The 7,033-nt window shown below is 47.0% G+C and overlaps 1 long non-coding RNA gene across 1 annotated transcript in view; it reads left to right on the top strand.

Annotated features, from left to right (window-relative positions):
• The first annotated feature begins 690 nt into the window (after positions 1-690).
• The window catches only part of LOC111146841, a 6,957-nt gene continuing 614 nt past the window's right edge, over positions 691-7,033 (top strand). The window contains exons 1-2 of the long non-coding RNA XR_002640567.1: positions 691-1,015; positions 6,277-6,550. This is a non-coding gene — a long non-coding RNA (uncharacterized LOC111146841). The remainder of the gene's footprint in view (positions 1,016-6,276; positions 6,551-7,033) is intronic.

Raw genomic sequence — 7,033 nt, 5'->3', positions numbered from 1 at the left:
GGAGTCTAGGCCCAGAGAGCTTGGCTCTGTGGGAGCTGCCTTTGGCCACCCTGGGAGGCTAGGGGGGTGGGGGTGCACTTGAGAAGAAAGGCATCTTAACACGTGGGAGCTAGAGCCCCTTAGAGATAATAGGTGTAGCTTCTGAAGGGTTTGTGGTAACTCCACGGTGCAGAGAAAGAACAGAGATAAACAGGGCAGCGTTGGAAATCTAGAAGGTCTGGGTAGAGGTTGAAGTTGGCAGGTAGATGCAGGGTGGATCAGCATGCTTTGGGCCGTGCACTGTTCTTGTTAACTGCAGGGGATATGACAGTTAACAAGAAATGGCCCCTAGCTCCATCCAAGAGCTATATATATCTCTGTTGGGGTGGGGGACAGGATAAATGTGTAACAAACGACTATCATTAAATAGTAGAGAAAAGTGGGGCGCCTGGGTGGCTCAGTCATTAAGTGTCTGCCTTCGGCTCAGGTCATGATCTCTGGGTCCTGGGATTGAGCCACATATTGGGCTCCTTGTTTGGCAGGAAGCCTGCTTTCTCCCTCTCCGACTCCCCCTTGCTTGTGTTACCTCTCTTGCTGTGTCTCTGTCAAATAAATAAAATCTTAAAAAAAAAAAAAAAGCAATAGAGGAAAAAAACGAATATGATAGAGGGAACTATTAAGTTGTAGGAGGTGGGGAGTGGATTGGGAAGGACTCATGGAGGTGGTGACATTTTGTCTATCTCATTCATTAATTCAACAAACACTAGGACACAGTAGTAAAGCAAACAAAATTCCTGCCTCCTTGGAGCTTAATTCTAGTTAAGGGGTATAGAAAGCAAGCAAACATAAGTCAGATAGCAATAAGAAGAAAAATAAAAGCAGTATAATGTGCTGTGAGGTGCTATATTGTCTAGATTTCAGGGAATCTGAACAAGTCAAGTGAGAGAGCAAGCCATGCAGATAAGGAGGAAGCACATTCCAGGCAGGGGAACAGGAAGTCCTGAAGACCTTGGCTTACTTAATGGACAGCAAGGAGGTCAGTATGGCTGGAAAGTAGGGAGGGAGGGACAGAGGGGAGGCAGCAGGAGGGAGCGTTTACAAATAACCCGTGGGACTGCTGGGTGGAAAATAGACGCCGCAGGGAGGTCACTCAGTAGACTAGAGTGATGCAGGTGGGAGAGGATGGTGACTTGGGACAGGCTCGGGTGGTGGGGTTGGTAAAAGCTGGGTGCACCCGGAACGGACGTTGCAAGTAGAGCTGAAAGGATGTGCTGATGGATTCCTTGTGCGGGTCAGGGGCAATGCAGAGGTGAACAACTAGCTGGATGGCTGTCATTTATTAGAATTGGGAAGTTGAAGGGAGGAGTGGCTTTAGGGCAGAATGAAATCAAGAGTGGGTTTTGGACAGATTAAATATTAAAACCTTTCCCTACATTTTATTATGAAAATTTAAAGGTCTATTTATGTATTTTAGAGAGAGAGAGACAGAGCATAGGGGAGGGAAAGGGAGAGGAGGAGAGAATCTTAAGCAGATTCTGCACTGAGTGCAGAGCCTGACATGACACAGGGCTCGATCTCACGACCCAGAGGTCATGACCTAAGTCGAAACTCACTGCACCACCCAAGCGCCCCTATTATGAAAATTTTAAATGCCCAATAAATCTGAAAGAATTTATAATGAGTACCTGTATATCCAGCACCTAAATTCTATCAATGTTTTGCTATTCCTACTTTATCATAGTTCTCTCCATCTATCCATCCCTCTGTCCATCCACTATTTCATCTTATTTTCCGGTGCATTTCCAACAAAGTGAGATACCAGTGTATTTTCCCCTGAATACTTTAGCATGCCTAGCATTAACAGAGTTCGATATCGTTTTAGGTGTGTGTGTGTGTGTGTGGTAAAACTTATTTAAAATGAAAAGTACAAACACTACATATACATTCTCAATGGATACACTTTTGTAACCCAAACTCTTGTCAAGTTTTAAAAACTACCATCACCGGGGCGCCTGGGTGGCTCAGTGGGTTAAAGCCTCTGCCTTCGGCTCAGGTCATGATCCCAGGGTCCTGGGATGGAGCCCCACATCGGGCTCTCTGCTCGGCAGGGAGCCTACTTCCTCCTCTCTCTCTCTCTGCCTCTGCCTACTTGTGATCTCTATCTGTCAAATAAATAAATAAAATCTTAAAAAAAAAAATTACCATCACCCCCAGAAAGTTCCCTTTCCCTGGCAATACCCCCTTCCACCTTCCACCATCAGGGAGCCACGGTTCTGGGTTTTTCCCACCACAGACTGGTTTTACCAGTTCAACGCTAGAACTTTGTATTACATACAAACTGCATTATACGTGTGTACACACTGCACATGGAATCACAGTGGCTTCTTTTTTTTTTAAGATTTTATTTATTTATTCGACAGAGATCACAAGTAGTCAGAGAGGCAGGCAGAGAGAGAGGAGGAAGTAGGCTCCCCACTGAGCCCAGAGCCCAATGCAGGGCTGGATCCCAGGACCCTGGGATCATGACCTGAGCCGAAGGCAGAGGCCCAACCCACTGAGCCACCCAGGTACCCCTCACAGTGGCTTCTTAACGCGTTTTTGATTCTCACCTGTGCTGCTGCATAGACCTGTACTTTGTTCCTTCTTATTGCTTAGTATTCCATCATATCTGTACACCTGTTTATTTTTTTAGTTCTTGGCTATTTTAAGTAAAGGTGCTGTGGACATTTTTGTATGTGAACATTCCTGCTGTGAACACTTGTAGACAAACATATCCATTCCTTTTAGGTATTTACCTAACAGTAGAATTTCTGGATCATAGAGTAGGGATATGTCTCAGTTTTATTAAAACACACACACACACACACACATACACACAACCACCATCACCAACTTGTTGTGATGAGCACCAGGTGTTGTGTGGAAGTGTTGAATCACTAAATTCTACACATGAAACCAATATCACACTGTATGTTAACTAACTGGAATTTGAGTGAAAACTTGAAAAAAAAACCTGAAACAAAACAAAACCTGTCAGATCTTTTTTTCAAAGGTCCGTCAACAAAAGAATGGGTAAATACATGGTGGTCTAGTCACACTGAGGAATACTGGGCTAGAGTTAAAACGAAGTAGAGCCACTTGGATCAACATGGATGCTTTTCAAAAATATGGGGAAAAAAGCAAATTTTAGATAGAAACACTCAGTATGATATCATTTATATAAAGTTGGAAAGCGTGTGAAACAGATATTACATATAGTTATTGATACATACTTAATAACAGCATAAAGGCATGTTTTGCAAAAATAATCCTTGATTTCAGGGTAGTAGTATCTTGGGCTGGGGGCAGGAAGACGAATGGGATCAGAGGGGTCTGTAATAGGCTTCACCTGTATCCTTAGAGTTGTATTTCCTTAAAATCTTCTGATGCGAACACAGTAAAAATATTAAGATTTTATAAAGCTGAGTGATGTAGTCACGTTCATTTTACTCATCTTTATACTTTCTGGTTCTCTGATTTCTGACTTGTGTCTAAGGAGCTCCTCCTGAAGTATTTATCTCATTTACTCCTTCGGCCCTGGCCTCTACTTCTATAGGTAGTTGAGACTCTGGGCAGAGCCAGCGTTCAGGGGACAGAGCTGCTCATCCCGCTCCCGAGCTCCCTCATGGGCGGGGCGGTCACAGCGTGGGAAAAGCTCCTGGGAGGCCCCTGGGTGTGTGTGCATGAGGGGTTGGGGGTTGTCCTGAATGGCAGAGCCCCTGGGACCTGGGAGGCCACCACCACCTGCAGATGACTTCCAGCCTTTCCTTCCCACCTGCTTCCTAAATTGAGGTCTGTGATCTGGGCCAAACTTTCCATCCAATCCCAGGTCCAAACCCTACCTAAAATCGAATGATAACTTAAAATACTTGTTTTGTTCCATTATTCAGGGTTTTTTCTTCGGGGACTCTAAACTTTACATTTGTGCAACTTCCTTTGCCTGCCTATCATCCCTATCATGCCTTCTCTAATGATTTTTATTTATTTCTACATTATCTTCTCACTTTTCTTCTGTTTTCCACAGCGTCCTCTAGAGTGGTGCCTCTTTTTGCTTGTATTTCTTGTAATTTGGTTTTTGAAACACTGCTGTGTTTTTCTTACACTTATTTTCTAACTCCACCCGCCCCCCTCCGCCCCGTTCCTCTTTCCTGTCTTCCTGTTGTCTGCAGCCTTCTGCGGCCTGACCACCCCTTCCTTGAGTGATTTCCGCCCCATCAGCCTCTAGCTCAGTTGCCGCTGCCTGGTGACACTTTTTAACTGTTCTAATACGATGATGCTGATTAAGTTTTTCTCCTGCCCGAAGAGTTTTCATTGTCTGCAGGGCAGTTCTGTTCCTCCTTTTCCGATTTTTTTCTGGCAGTGCCTTTGTACGGATGTTTTTCTAACGTGCTTCTGATTGGAGGTGGAGACGCAACGTTTCATCATTGATTTTTGCATGAGTTGGATTTTTCGAAACCAGCGGTTTGCAAGACAATCCTGTGATGGGAGTGGGGAAGCCTGCCTTCCTTCTCAGCTCGAGGGCTCCCTCCTCTGTTGATGCAGGGGTGCAGACTTCCTTTACTTTACGGAGCCTCGTCTGATTTTAGGATCTCCGCCTGGCTCAGGAGGGCTCCCAGGACCAGCAGGAAGCTTCCCTGGTTCCTTCTCCGGACCAAGCCGCTGGCCCCGAGAGTCCTGCCCCTCCTGCCAGCGTGCTCCTCGCTCCTTCCCTCTCCTGTCCCTCCGAGTCCTCCAGGCATGTGGGTGACTTCTTTCTTTCTCTTCCCAGTCCTGCTCACAGCAGTTCCCAGCCAGGCTGAGTCCTCTCCTGCTGGGGTGGAATTTTTCCTGGGGATTGCTGGGACCGGCAGCCCCCTCTCCCCAGGCCTCTGGGCAGTTTCTGGTCTCCCCTGTGGCAGCTGGCAAACAGCACTTTGGAGCTGCCCTGCGCTGGTGCAGGGGTGAAGCCGCACACAGTATGAAGCTTGTGACCTTTCTCACGTCCTCATTTCACTGAAGATCTAAGTGTGTAGTGGTCTCAAACCTTCCTTCTTGTGGCTCTGAATGATTTTCGGGAGGACTGCAGAGATTCTGCACAAAGCTGTCAGCATGCTCCCCTCAGGCTGCTCTGGAGTCCTTCCTCCGGCATTCAGAGCCCCCCACAGTCTGGTTTTCCTCCCAGCTCTTAGGTGCGACCACGGTTCCAGCCAGAACTCAGCACGAAAACTTCTTTCTCTGGGTTCCTGCTTTTTCCATGACTGCAACGCTCCCTCCAGGGAGGGGCCTCTTTATGGTAGCTGTTGTTTTGGGTGACTCAGCAGGCGGGCATTTCTCCCTCTCCCTTTCTTCTGCTTTCAGAACCTACCCGCCATCCACCAACAGGGATAGGTGTGCAAGCGGAGCTTGTTAAATCCTGGTGGCCCATTGGTGGGCACCACGACTGTTTCAGGGGAAAAGCCGAGCGGTCCAAGCAGGGCCAGAGTTCTTCCCTGAATATTCCTTCCCTGAGAGCTAGCTAAGAAGCCTGGGTCGTGCTCCAAGGTCACCGTATGAACCGATGTTCCTCTGGAAGAACGTTGCACCTGCAGCACGAAAGCCTATGGTGACACAGAGAGCGGAGAGAGAGGGTTTCCTTGTTTAAGTCCTGATTCTGCCCTGAGGTTCCTAATAGCACGAGCCAGTCTGTTTCAGTGTAGCTTAAGAAACGGAGTCAGTTTTGCCAGGGGCAACCGAAAGCCCCTTCCCTGGTCTCCTGTCGCCCCCTTGCTATTCCCTGCTGTAACACACCACATACTGCATGGCCCTGGTCATTGTCTGGTTATCGTATGGGTCTGTATCCCCCACTGAAAGCGCTCTACTGCAGGATCCACGCTTGTTCACCATGGGTGCCCAGGACCTGGCATTGTGCCCGGCCAGCCTTGGGCAGTGAGGGCATATTCATCTGAAACTACATTTCTGCCTTTCCTCATTCCTCCTGTCACTCAAGGTCTTAGAGTCCAAGCCTGTCACGGAGCTTTCCACATCCAGTGAGAGAACGCACGTAAAATGTCCAGCACTGGAGGCAACACAAAGCAGACTCTCAGTACAGACTCTCCACTTGTCCAGGCTCTGAGGACTTGGAATTAGAAATGAGGCATGAGGCGTCAGAGTTTATAATGCCTTTGGTTCTGATAAGGGGAAACACTGTTGTCAAGAGGTCAGAAGCTCTGGGTCCAGAACTAGGTTTTCGACCTCTCAAAATCACCCTCGTACCTTCCTTTGGCTGTATTTTCCATATAGGATTCAGATCGTCTAACCGATTCGATCTTATGAATGTGAGCTCCAGAAGGCCAGGAACTTGGTCTGCGTCAATCTCCTAATGCCTACAACAGTGCCTGATCACTATGGAGCCCTAAGAAGAGCTCTGTACACATTTATGGAATTCATCTCTACTGGAGATACACACTGGATACCGCTCATTGATCATCGACGTACCTTGCTGAAATATTTATGGGCCCAGATTCCCTTATCTGATCCAGATACTAGAAGAACTGTCAAGTCCAAGTCCCATGAAGTTAGTAATTTCCAAAATCCTGTTCACTAAGGTAACTCTAGTGTCCCCAAACACTCGGTCAACATTTTTGGAACAAATGACTGACGTATTTGATGAGTGAAGTTTAAATGCAGCAAAACAATGGAAGCAAGTGGTTCGGATTTAGTAAGAATACTGTACTACATTTGTTTTAACACTGTTAGAGTTTGTAAGTTTTCTCACAAATGCCCCCTTCACATGAGTCTTGCCACAGCCCTACAAGGTTGATTTGGTAAGTTTTTTTTTTTTTTTTTAAAGATTTTATTTATTTATTTGTCAGAGAGAGAGAGGGAGAGAGAGAGAGCGAGCACAGGCAGACAGAATGGCAGGCAGAGGCAGAGGGAGAAGCAGGCTACCTGACGAGCAAGGAGCCCGATGTGGGACTCGATCCCAGGACGCTGGGATCATGACCTGAGCCGAAGGCAGCTGCTTAACCAACTGAGCCACCCAGGCGTCCCATGATTT

This window comes from Enhydra lutris, unplaced genomic scaffold, assembly GCF_002288905.1.
Source record: "Enhydra lutris kenyoni isolate GAN:26980312 unplaced genomic scaffold, ASM228890v2 scaffoldscaffold14, whole genome shotgun sequence".
Taxonomy (NCBI): domain Eukaryota; kingdom Metazoa; phylum Chordata; class Mammalia; order Carnivora; family Mustelidae; genus Enhydra; species Enhydra lutris.
This window is presented reverse-complemented; position numbering and strand designations above follow the sequence as displayed.